This window comes from Lynx rufus, unplaced genomic scaffold (genome assembly GCF_022079265.1).
Source record: "Lynx rufus isolate CCGP_SWC_20201006 ecotype Redwood Valley unplaced genomic scaffold, mLynRuf1.p SCAF_15, whole genome shotgun sequence".
NCBI lineage: Eukaryota > Metazoa > Chordata > Mammalia > Carnivora > Felidae > Lynx > Lynx rufus.
The window spans coordinates 63,708,580-63,721,403 of record NW_025814829.1 but is presented as its reverse complement, the minus strand read 5'-3'; the positions used below and the strand labels follow the sequence as shown (position 1 = coordinate 63,721,403).

Genomic DNA, 12,824 nt, shown 5'->3' with positions numbered 1-12,824 from the left:
ATGTCCCCAGCGGAACTCTCTGCATCTCTTACCTTCCAAATGGTGGTCCCTTTTCTACATGAAGTCTTGAGTATTTGTTCATTTCAGACTCTGATTGATTTCTCTGGCATTCAGAATTATTTGATAACTATCTACCTGTGTTTGAAGCATGAGACAAACTTAGGGTCTCCCTACTTTTAAACCATTGTAACTCCTGCCCCCATCGCCATACATAGTTACATTTTCTGTGTGTGTGATGAGATTTGTTAAAAGGTACCTCTAGCAACGTTCAAGTATGCAATACAATATTATTAACTGTATCAAATATCTCTATGACATTATTTTATAACTGGGCATTAGTACCTTTTTTCCCCATTAATCCCTTTGATCATTTTCATACCCCCACCTCTGGCAACCACCAGTCTATTCTCTGTATTTATGAGCTCTGTTTTTTTTAAGATTCCACATATAAATATTTCATGTGGTATTTGTATTTCTCTGTCTGATTTATTTCACATAGAATATTGCCCATAAGACCCATCTATCCATGCTGTTCTCAAAGGCAAGATTGCTTTTTGACTGAATAATAGTCCCTTCATATTTGCATTACATTTTCTTTGTCCATGTATCTACTTGATGGACACAAGTTGTTTTCATATTTTGGCTACAGTAAATAATGCTGCAATGCATATGAAGATGTTTGTATATTTATTAGTGTTTATACTATTTCTCAGTATATACTCAGAAGTGAAATTGCTGGATCATGTCTTAGTTCTATTTTTAATTTTTTAAAGAAACCTTTATACTGTTTCCCTTAGTGGCTGCATGAATTTACATTCCCACCAATAGTACTCAAGTGTTCTCTTTTCTTTTTTCTATAAACACACCAACTCTTTTTTATTTCTTGTTTTTTTATAATAGCCATTCTAATTGGTATAAGGTAATGTCTCCTCATTTTCATTTTCATTTCTTGGATAATTCCTGGTCAAAGCCGCAGTCCTTTGGAAGTAAGGGGCTGGGGAAAACAGTCGCATCTGAGACAAAACTCGGGGGAGAGGCACCGCCTGGGGCCTGGTCACGGAGAGTGAAAGCATGGGGAGTGGAGGAAAGCTGAAGACAGAGGACAGGTGCATGATTGCTGATCCAGGAGAACAGGCTGGATAGCTGGATGGAGCCATTTTCACTGCTCCCGCACATGCGCATAAACACTCATGAGCTCTGCAAAAATCCACCCCAGTAGGCTAGCAGCGCCATCTAGTGGAGAATGGAGCCCTTACACTGACCCCACCCAATTGGGCCAACTACATTCTCAAGAACACAAGTCTTACTGCCAGCTTAGTGTATGGACTCTAAAGCCCTACATAGACTGATTTCTAGGGGAGAACCAAGTAATTTCAATCATACTTCAATTTGTTAGCAGGTCCATCAGTTCAATTTTCTTTTTTTCTTTTTTTCTCTTTTTTACACTTCTTTTCTTTTTCTTGAATACTGAAAGAGAAAAAAAACTCATTTTTATTTTCAATTTTTATTAAAAATAGTTTTCTTTAATTTTTATTACTATATATTTATTTTTACTTTTGAGTAAATTTTTTCAAATTATTTTTTACTTCCATCATTTTATTTTAGTTTACTTCAGTGTATTCACCTTTTCAAATTTTCAAACACTTTCCTTTTTATTTCTTTCTTTTTTTATTTTTTAATTTTTCATTTATCTTTTTCTTGAATTCAGAAAGAAAAATTTCATTTTTACTTTCAATTTGTATTAAATTTTTTCATTAATTTTTTACTATATTTTTTGCCTTTATGTATTTTTTTTCAAATTCTCTTTACTTCCATCATTTTATTTTGGTCTACTACAGTGTATCCACGTTTTATAATTTTCAAACTATTTCCTTTTTCCTTCTTTCTTCTTTTAATCTTTTTAAAATCTTTTTTCTCTTTTTCTTTCCTTGTCTTTTCCTTGAATACAGGAAAGGAAAAGATTCAAATTTATGTTTAATTTTTATTAATTTTCTTTATTTTTTTACTTTATTCTTTACATTTATGTAGATTTTTTCAAATTCTATTTTACTACCATCAGCTCATTTTAGTCTACTCCAGTGTATTCATTTTTTCCCATTCTCAAATGATTTCCCTTTTTTGTCTCCCCCTCTTTTTTTGCTGTAATCTGTCAAACCGCTTTCAACACCCACGCCAAACATACAGAATTTAGCATCATTTATTCAATTTTTGTGTGTGTATGTGTTTAATTTTTTTAATTTTAATATTTTTAAATTTTATTTTTTCAATCTTAATTTTCTACCTCATTCATTCCTTTTCTTCCTTCAAAATGATAAAACGAAGGAATTCATCCCAAAAGAAAGAGCATGAAGAAACGACAGCCAGGGATTTAACCAACACAGATACAAGCAAGATTTCTGAACCAGAATTTAGAGTCAGGACAATAAGAATACTATCTGGAGTCGAAAATAGATGAGAATCCCTTTCTGCAGAGATAAAAGAAGTAAAAAATAGAATGAAATTTAAAATGCTATAAATGAGGGGCGCCTGGGTGGCTCAGTCGGTTAAGTGTCCGACTTAAGCTCAGGTCATGATCTCATGGTCCCTGAGTTCGAGCCCCGTGTCGGGCTCTGTGCTGACCGCTCAGAGCCTGGAGCCTGTTTCAGATTCTGTGTCTCCCTCTCTCTCTGATACTCCCCCATTCATGTACTGTCTCGAAAATAAATAAACGTAAAAAAAATTTTAAAAATGCTATAAATGAGCTGCCCTTATGACGGATGCAGAGTCGGCAAAGATGGATGAGGCAGAACAGAGAATCAGTGATATATAGGACAAACTTACAGAGAATAACAAAGCAGAAAAAAAGAGAGAGATTAAGGCAAAAGAACACGATATAAGAATTAGAGAAACAGTGACTCATTAAAAAGGAACAATATCAGAATCATAGGGGTCCCAGAAGAGCAAGAGAGAGACGTAGGGGTAGAAGGGTTATGTGAGCAAATCCTAGCAGAAAACTATCCTAATCTGTGGAAAGACACAGGCATAAAAATTCAGGAAGCACAGAGGACCTCCATTAAGTTCAACAAAAACCGACCATCAACAAGGCATATCACAGTCAAATTCACAAAATACTCAGGCAAGGAGAGAATCATGAAAGCAGCAAGGGAAAAAAATTCCATAACCTACAAGGGAAGAAATATCAGGTTTTCAGCTGATCTATCAACAGAAACTTGGCAGGACAGAAAAGAGTGGCAAGATATATTCAGTGTGCTGAATCAGAAAAAAAAAAATATGCAGCCAAGAATTCTTTATCCAGCTAGGCTGTCATCCAAAATAGAAGGACAGATAAAAAGTTTCCCAGACACACAAAAATGGAAGGAGTTTGTGACCACTAAACCAGCCCTGCAAGAAATTTTAAGGGGGTCTCTCTGAGGGGAGAAAAGATGAAAAATATATGGTATTTTTGGTATATATACCAAAAGCACCAAAGATTAGAAAGTACCAGAGAACACCAGCAGAAACTCCAACTCTACAAGCATCATAATGCAATGAATTCATATCTTTCAGTACTCACTCTAAAGGTCAATGGACTCCATGCTCCAATCAAAAGACATAGGGTAGTGGCACCTGGGTGGCTCAGTCGGTTGAGTGTCCAACTTCGGCTCAGGTCATGATCTCATGGTCTGTGAGTTTGAGCCCCATGTTGGGCTCTGTGCTGACAGCTTGGACCCTGCTTCGGATTCTGTGTCTCCCTCCCTCTCTGCCCCTTGCCCATTCATGCTCTGTCTCTCTAAGTCTCAAAGATTAAAAAAAAAAAAACATTAAAACAATTGAAAAAAAGACATAGGGTAACAGAATGGATAAGAAATCAAGACCCATATATATGCTGTTTACAAGATACTGACTTTAGAACTAAAGACATCTTCAGACTGAAAGTAAGGGATGGAGAACCATCTATCATGCTAATGGTCAACAAAAGAAAGCTGGAGTAGCCATACTTATGTCAGACAATCTAGAATTTCAAATAAAGACTGTATCATGAGATATGGAAGGGCATTATATTATAACCAAGGGGTCATCCACCAAGAAGACCTAACAATTGTAAACATTTATGTGCCAAATGTGACAGCACCCAAGTATATAAGTCAATTAATCACTAACATAAAGAAACTCACTGATAGTAATACCATAATAGTAGGAGACATTAACACCCCACTCACAACAATGGACAGATCATCTACTCCGAAAATCAACAAGGAAACAATGGCTTTGAGTGACATGCTGAGCCAGATGGACTTAACAGATATATTCAGAACATTTCATCCTAAATCAGCAGAATATATATTCTTCTCCAGTGCACATGGATTGGTTTCCAGGATAGACCATATACTGGACACCAAATCAGCCCTGAGAACAAAAATTGAGATCATACCTTGCATATTTTCACACCACTACATTATGAAACTCGAAACCAACCACAAGAAAAACATCTGGAAAAGTTACAAATACTTGGAGACTGAAGAACATCCTACTGAAGAATGAATGGGATAACCAAGCAGTTAAAGAGGAAATTAAAAAGTATATGGAAGTCAATAAAAATGATAACACGACAACCCCAAACCTCTGGGATGCAGCAAAGGCGGTCATAATTGGAAAGTATATAGGAATCCAAGCCTTCCTACAGAAGGAGGAAAGTCCTGAGATACACAACCTAACCTTACACTATATGGCGCTAGAAAAAGAACATCAAATAGAACCCAAAACCATCATAAGACAGGAAACAACAAAGACTAGTGCAGAAATTAATGGTATTGAAACCAAAAACAAAACAAAACCAAAACAGTAGAATAGATCAACGAGACCAGATGCTGGTTCTTTGAAAGAATTAACAAAATTGATAAACCACTAGCCAGTTTGACCAAAAAGAAAAAAAGAAAAGGACACAATAAAAAAAAATAAAAAATGAAAGAGGAGAGATCACAACCAACACAGCAGAAATAAAAACAATAATAAGAGAATAGTATGAGCAATTACATGCCAATAAAATGGACAATCTGTAAGAAATGGACAACTTCCTAGAAACATATACACTCCCAAACCTGAAACTGGAACAAATAGAAAATTTGAACAGACCCATAACTAGTAAGGAAATAGAATTAGTAATCAAAAATCTGCCAAAAACCAAGAGTCCAGGGTCAAATGGCTTCCCAGGGTAAGTCTACCAAACATTTAAGGAAGAGTTAACATCTATTCTCTTGAACATGTTCCAGAAAATGGAAATGGAAGGAAAACTTCCAAACTCTTACTATGAAGTCAGCATTACCTTGATTCCAAAACTGGACAGAGACCCAACTAAAAAGGAGAACTATAGACCAATTTCCCTGATGAACATGGATGCAAAAATCCTCAACAGGCTATCAGCCAACAGGATCCAACAATACATTAAAAAAATATTCACCATGACCAAGAGGGATTTATACCTGGGATGCAGGTTGGTTCAATATCCCCAAAACAATTAATGTGATTCATCACATCGGAAAAAGAAAAGACAAGGACCATATGACCCTCTCAATAGATACAGAGAATGCATTTGACAAAATACAGCATCCTTTCTTGATAAAAACCCTCAAGAAAGTAGGGATAGAAGGATCATACCTCCAGATCATGAAAGCCATATATGAACGACCCAACACTAATATCATGGTCGATGGGGAAAAACTGAGAGCTTTCCCCCTAAGGTCAGGAATGAGACAGAGATGTTCACTGTCACCACTGTTATTCAACATAGTATTAGAAGTCTTAGCCTCTGCAATCAGAAAACACAAAGAAATAAAAGGCATCCAAATCAGCCAAGAGGTCAAACTTTCACTCTTCCCAGATGACATGCTACTCTATATGGAAAACCCAAAATATTCTACCAAAAAAACTTCTAGACTTGATTCATGAGTTTAGCAAGGTTGCAGGATATAAAATCAACACACATAAATCAGTTGCATTTCTACACACCAGCAATGAAGCGACAGAAAGAGAAATCAGTGAATCGATCCCATTTGCAGTTGCACCAAAAACCATAAAATACCTAGGAATAAATCCAACCAAAGAGGTGAAAAACCTATACACTGAAACTATAGAAAGCGTATGGAAGAAATTGAAGACCACACACACACACACACACACGCACAAAACTAGAAAAAAATTCCCTGCTCCTGGATAGGAAGAACAAATATTGTAAAAATGTCAGTACTACCCAAAGCAATCTACATGTTCAATGCAATCCCTATCAAAGTAACATCAGCATTTTTCACAGAGCTAGAATAAATAATCCTAAAATTTGTATGGGACCAGAAAAGACCCCAAATAGCCAAAGCGATCTTGAAAAAGAAAACGAAAGCAGCGGGCATCACAATTACTTACTTCAAGCTATACTGCAAAGCTGTAATCATCAAGACAATACGGTACTGGCACAAGAACAGACACTCAGATCCATGGAACAGAATAGAGAACCCAGAAAAGGACCCACAAGTGTATGGCCAACTAATCTTTGACAAAGCATGAAAGTATATCCAATGGAATAAAAGTCTCTTCAGCAAGTGGTGCTAGGAAAACTGGACAGCGACATGCAGAAGAATGAAACTAGACCACTTTCTTACATCATACACAAAAATTAACTCAGAATGGAAGAAAGACCTCATACATTGAGGTATGTATGTATGTACATAAAATGTATGACAGGAAGCCATCAAAATCCTCGAGGAGAAAGCAGGCAAAACCTCTTTGATCTTGCCTGCAGCAACTTCTTACTGAACACTTCTCTGGAGGCAAGGGATACAAAAGCAAAAATGAACTACTGGGACCTCATCGAAATAAAAAATTCTGCACAACAAAAGAAACAATCAGCAAAACTAAAAGGCAACCGACAGAATGGGAGAAGATATTTGCAAATGACATATCAGATAAAGAGTTAGTATCCAAAATCTATAAAGAACTTATCAAACTCAACACCAAAAAAAAAGACAAAAACAAAAACAAAATAATCCAGTGAAGAAATGGGCGAAAGTCATGAATAGACACTTCTCCAAAGAAGACATCCAGATAAATTCTCCACATCACTCATCATCAGGAAAATATAAATCAAACCACAATGAGATCCCACCTGACACCTGTCAGAATGGCTAACATTAACAACTTAGGCACCAACAGATGTTGGCAAGGATGCGGAGAAAAAAGATCTCTTTTGGATTGTTGGTGGGAATGAAAGCTGGTGCAGCCACTCTGGGAAACAGTATGGAGGTTCCTCAAGGAACTAAAAATAGATCTACCCTACAACCCAGCAATTGCATTACTAGGTATTTATCCAAGGGATACAGGTGTGCTGTGCTGCTTCCAAGGGACACATGTACCCCCACGTTTATAGCAGCCCTATCAACAATAGTCAAAGTATGGAAAGAGCCCAAAAGTCCATCAATGGATAAATGGATAAAGAAGTGTCGTATATATACTATAAAATGGAGTATTACTCAGCGATCAAAAAGAATGAAATCTTGTCATTTGCAACCATGTGGATGGAACTGGAGGGTATTATGCTAAGTGAAATTAGTCAGAGAAAAACAAAAATCATATGACTTCACTCATATGAGGACTTTAAGAGACGTAACTATGAACATAAGAGAAGGGAAACAAAAATAATATAAAAACAGGGAAGGGGACAAAACAGAAGAGACTCACAAATATAAAGAACAAACTGATGGTTACTTGAGGGGTTGTAGGAGGGGGAATAGGTCAAATGGATAAGGGCCACTAAGGAATCTACTCCTGAAATCATTGTTGCACTATATGATAACCAATTAGGATGTAAATTTTAAAAAATAAAAAAAATTAAATTACAAAATTAAAATAAAATAAAAAAATATTTCATATATACACTTATTAAGTAATTATACATGTATATTAGTGGCCATCACCCAAATATGGCTTTACTGTCACTGGAATATAATGCCTACAATTTGGATATCATTGTGCCTTTAAAGCAGTATAGCCCAATAGATAAGTTCTAGTCTCTAGGGCCTAATAGGACAGCATAACCCCAGTGCTCTGTGGTACAGATATATATTTGTTGCAACTGTTAGTTTTTTGATTCTGACTTTTTGAGAAATTTCTCACATAATAATTATTTGGTAATATAGTTACAGCCGTTTAATCAAATGCACAATTACTGCATTATAAAATCCCATATATCAGGTGATTATAGAGCAATTTTTTTACCAAAGCAATTTTATAGAGCAATTGATATTCTGAATTTCAGCCAAGAACATTCACTGTCAAAATTTCTTCACTGAAAACAAAGGTAAGTACTCTCTCATTTCAATAGAAGAATAAATGAAATATGTATATAGCTAAATATTCTTATTACATTAATTGAGTAAAATAATTATGCCTACATATAGGGCAAATACCATGATAAGATAATTGCAAAAGTGTTCAATGACATTTTACAAAGTATTCTGATATTGGAAATATCCTGAAGAGACATGAGGATGAGCATATATATATGATAATATATATCACCAATATATTCATATATCCTATATATATATCCTATATATATATATATACACACACACACACACACGAAGATGAGCATATATTAATATGTGTGTGTGTGTATACCCAATATGTCCAATTATACAAATCAATTTTACAAATGTTTATTTTTTTATTTTGAGAGAGTGTGTGAGAGGGGGCAAGGGGAGAGAGAGGGGAGAGAGAATCCCAAGTAGGCTCTGAGCTGTCAGTGCAGAAGCTTACATAAGTCACTACCCTTAGATCATGACCACACCCAAAATCAAGAGACAGACCATAACTGACTGAGCCACTCAGGTGCCCCTATTGGAGATTTTTTAATGGCACGAGAGGCTATCCTTTTATTAAATGAAGTTCCCTGCAAAGATCTCCATAAAAATATTTTAAAACAATTTTGTGGACATCATAAAGTGGATATTAGTTGTTTTTCCTCTTGTCCTCTTGAAAATTGAGAGCTGGACTTCAGCAATTCCCTACTGATATAAAAAGCGATTATAAAATGAATCACCGTGATGAAAATAAAGAGGAATGTGCCAGGTTCAATGTGAATAAATTTTGTTAATAGGATTTGTAATAAAATAGTTATTTCCATCCTCTCATATGTTTGTATGCAAATCTTCATATCCCTGATATGAATCATTAGGTTGTATGACAATGAGAATTAAGGTTTTTGTTGAAAGATGATTAATAATTATCTAATTTTAAGGGGAGATTGTGCTGAATTAACAGGATAGACCAAACACGATCATGATGGTCTCTAAGTTTGGAAGGAGGGAGAAGAAAAAGTGTCACAGTATGTGATGGAAGACTTGCCTGGGCATAATTTTCCCCCAAGTTTCTTTCGTAATTCTTTTCCCATTAGTGTAAAATGTGCAACAGTTGAACTATACAAACATCTATGCAAACTTTAATGGCTATTAGGATTCTTGATGCTGAATATGAGACAGGAAAATGCAGAACAGGAAAGCAAACTTTTAAAAAAAACAAATGAATATACTGTATGGGGAGTATGGGGAATGGGGACATCATCCTGGCATTAATATGGATATGAGATCTCTCTTTCTCTATGTCTCTCTCCTTCCCTCTCTTTCCTTCTCTCCTTCCCAATTTAGATGACACATATGGACAGATAGAGAGAGAGAGAGAGAGAGAGAAAGATATAGAAAGATAACATATAGATACGTATGTACATAATATACACACAATCAAATGGTGTACAAATAATTTTGAGACTCTATTTCTAAGACTTTATATAACATAGACTTAATGATTAATTGAGTAAAACAAAAAATTATCTGTGGTGATGATTTTGACAAAGGATTAAATGACATTGATAACGTGAGGTCTAATTTTTCAGATAAACAAAATATGCTTTTGCTTTGTCACTGTGATGATGATATCGTCCATTATATTTGTATGAAGATAGGCCAGTTTTTACAAGTTCGTATTGGAATTTTTGCCAGCCCCTTCCTGCTTCTTTTCCACATCTTCATGCTACTTCTAGATCACAGACCTAAGCCAACTGTCCTGATCATCTATCACTTGGCCTTTGTCCACATAATGAAACTCTTCACGGCACTGTTTTTTAATGTCTACAGACCTGTTTGAAGTACTGAACACTCTAAATGATTTCAAATGCACGGCTTTATTGTGCATGAATAGGGTGACAATGGGTCTCTCCTTGAGCACCACCTGCCTCCTCAGCATGTTCAAGGCCATCATGATCAGCCCTAGCACCTCCTGGTTGGCCAGCTTTAAACATACGTGCAAAACGTACATCTTCCATTCTTTTATCATCTTATGGTTTCTCAGTTTGTCTCTCATTAGTGACTGCATCTTGTATACTGCTGCTCCTTCTAATGTGACCCAGAGAAATCTATTTGTGTCAGTAAACACTGCTCACTTTCCCGCCTAAACTCCATCATCAGGGGACTGTTTTTCACGTTTTCAATATCCATGGATGTTTTCTTTGTTGGAGGCATGCTGCTCTCAAGTGTGTACATTGTGATTTTCTTGTCCAGGCTTCAGGGGCAGTGCCAGCACCTTCCCAGCATCAGCCTCTCCTCAAGAGTCTCCCCAGAGAGAAGGGCTACCCAAACCATGCTGCTGTTGGCAAGTTTTTTTGTGGTCATGTACTAGGTGGGCCTCATTATCTCCTTCTCCTCCACTCTCTTATGGGCATATGACACAGTCATTCTGGATTTCCAGAAGCTTGTGCCCAATGTCTATGCCACTGTCAGTGCGTTGGTGCTAATAAGTTCTGATTAAAGGACAGAAAATGTGTTTCGAATGTGTGAAAAAATTACAATCAAGTTATAGGTACATATTGTGGAAATCATTATCTAGAACTGATCATTTTGATTTCATTCAAATTATAGAGTGTTTATTTACATATATCACATTTAAATATAATTTTAATTTGTATGTCATTGAAAGGTTTACTGTATATAAATAATAAATATTTTTGAAACCTCTGGTAACAATTACCCACCTGCTTTTTTTGAGTTTAGTATCAAGTAAGATTCAATATTACCATGTGTTGAACATTCCTTTATCTTTCATTTTATTTCTCAAACACTCTTAAGGAAAATTTTCTCTATAAAAGTAAAATACACTCTAAAGCATGACTATTGTATTCTATTACAATGCATTACCTATTGGTAATGCAATATTTGAAAATTCTATTTACTCTTTTTACTTCAAGATATTTAGCTGTGCCTCTAATTTTAACTGAGAAACACTTTTCTCAGCACTATTTATATTTATTTCTATGAGTTCCGGCTTGTATTAGGGCTGCAGAGAGTGTACTCTCACCTCTGTATGTTTTCTAATTTATCATTCTCTTCTTTTAAAGGTTGTAAACTTTGTCTCATGTTACAACATATATATTTTTTTAATTTCTTTCATTTACACAGTTTGAGTAATATTTCTGGTGAGTATTTTACTTATCTGCTTTTGTTACAATTAATTTCTTATTTGTAACTTCATGCCTAGTTTTGAAATTAGAAATTTATAATCGTCATTTTTTTAGTTTTGTTTTTTAATTTGTATACAGTAGTGAAACATTTAAATGATTCTTATTTCTTCCCATTCTGATCTTAATATAAATTTTTTTTCAACGTTTATTTATTTTTGGGACAGAGAGAGACAGAGCATGAACGGGCGAGGGGCAGAGAGAGAGGGAGACACAGAATCGGAAACAGGCTCCAGGCTCTGAGCCATCAGCCCAGAGCCCGACGCGGGGCTCGAACTCACGGACCGCGAGATCGTGACCTGGCTGAAGTCGGACGCTTAACCGACTGCGCCACCCAGGCGCCCCTGATCTTAATATAATATAGTGACAATTCTATTCTCTATAAATATTCTCTCTTGAATGGATTTGGCTTCAACATTTTTGTTCAGTATTCTAGGTTATTATTTCTTTCATCAATTCAGACTAATATAATATTTAACTAAATTGTTGTGTACTAAATTGTGTTATTTAATTTTCAAGATTTAATTACATTAGGCCTCTTCTTCACAATATATCTTACAAGTGTATAGTTTGTCTTTCGACATTATTTTTATTTCCTATTTTTCCTGTCTTTACTTACATATTTTATATGTTGTAGATGAAATTTATTGTCAAATTGGTTTCCATACAACACCCCGTGCTCATCCCAACAGGTGCCCTCCTCAATAACTATCAAATAATTTAAACATATTGCTGATATATTTATTTTGTGACATGTAATTTCTTCTACCCTATACCCAAAACTAATTTAATTGTGTTTCACCATTAATAATTTCATTGTGAGCTTTGGGACATATCACAGTGCAGGTATCTCTAGTCTCTTTGTACCAATCACCCTGAGGATGAGTTGGAGTACCACACAGGTTTGAGTTCCTTGTAGTCAGTCAAGATCTAGATGGCGAGACGGTCTCTGAATTTGATTGCTTCTTTAGATCCTTCACTTGAATTACTTAGCTTTCTGGGATGTTCTTATATTTTATTATTATCCTTGCAGTACATTATAAGGATTTTTTTTACTTTTGTATTTTATATATTTTTTCTATATAAATTAAAGTTAGTTAACTTGTAGTGTTATTGTAAGGAGTACAACCCAGTGATGCATCCCTTTCAATAATGACCAGGGCTTATCTGAACAAGTGCCTTCTTAATCCCCGTCACACAATTACCCCATCCCTACAACAAACACCACTCCAGCAACCTTCAGTTTGTTCTCTGTATTTAAGAATCTCTTATGGTTTTCCTCTCTCCATTT

General features: G+C 35.5%; 1 pseudogene; it reads left to right on the top strand.

The window, feature by feature from the left end:
- The first annotated feature begins 9,927 nt into the window (after nt 1–9,927).
- On the top strand, nt 9,928–10,878 carry LOC124509891 (putative vomeronasal receptor-like protein 4; annotated as a pseudogene).
- Nucleotides 10,879–12,824: the final 1,946 nt, after the last annotated feature.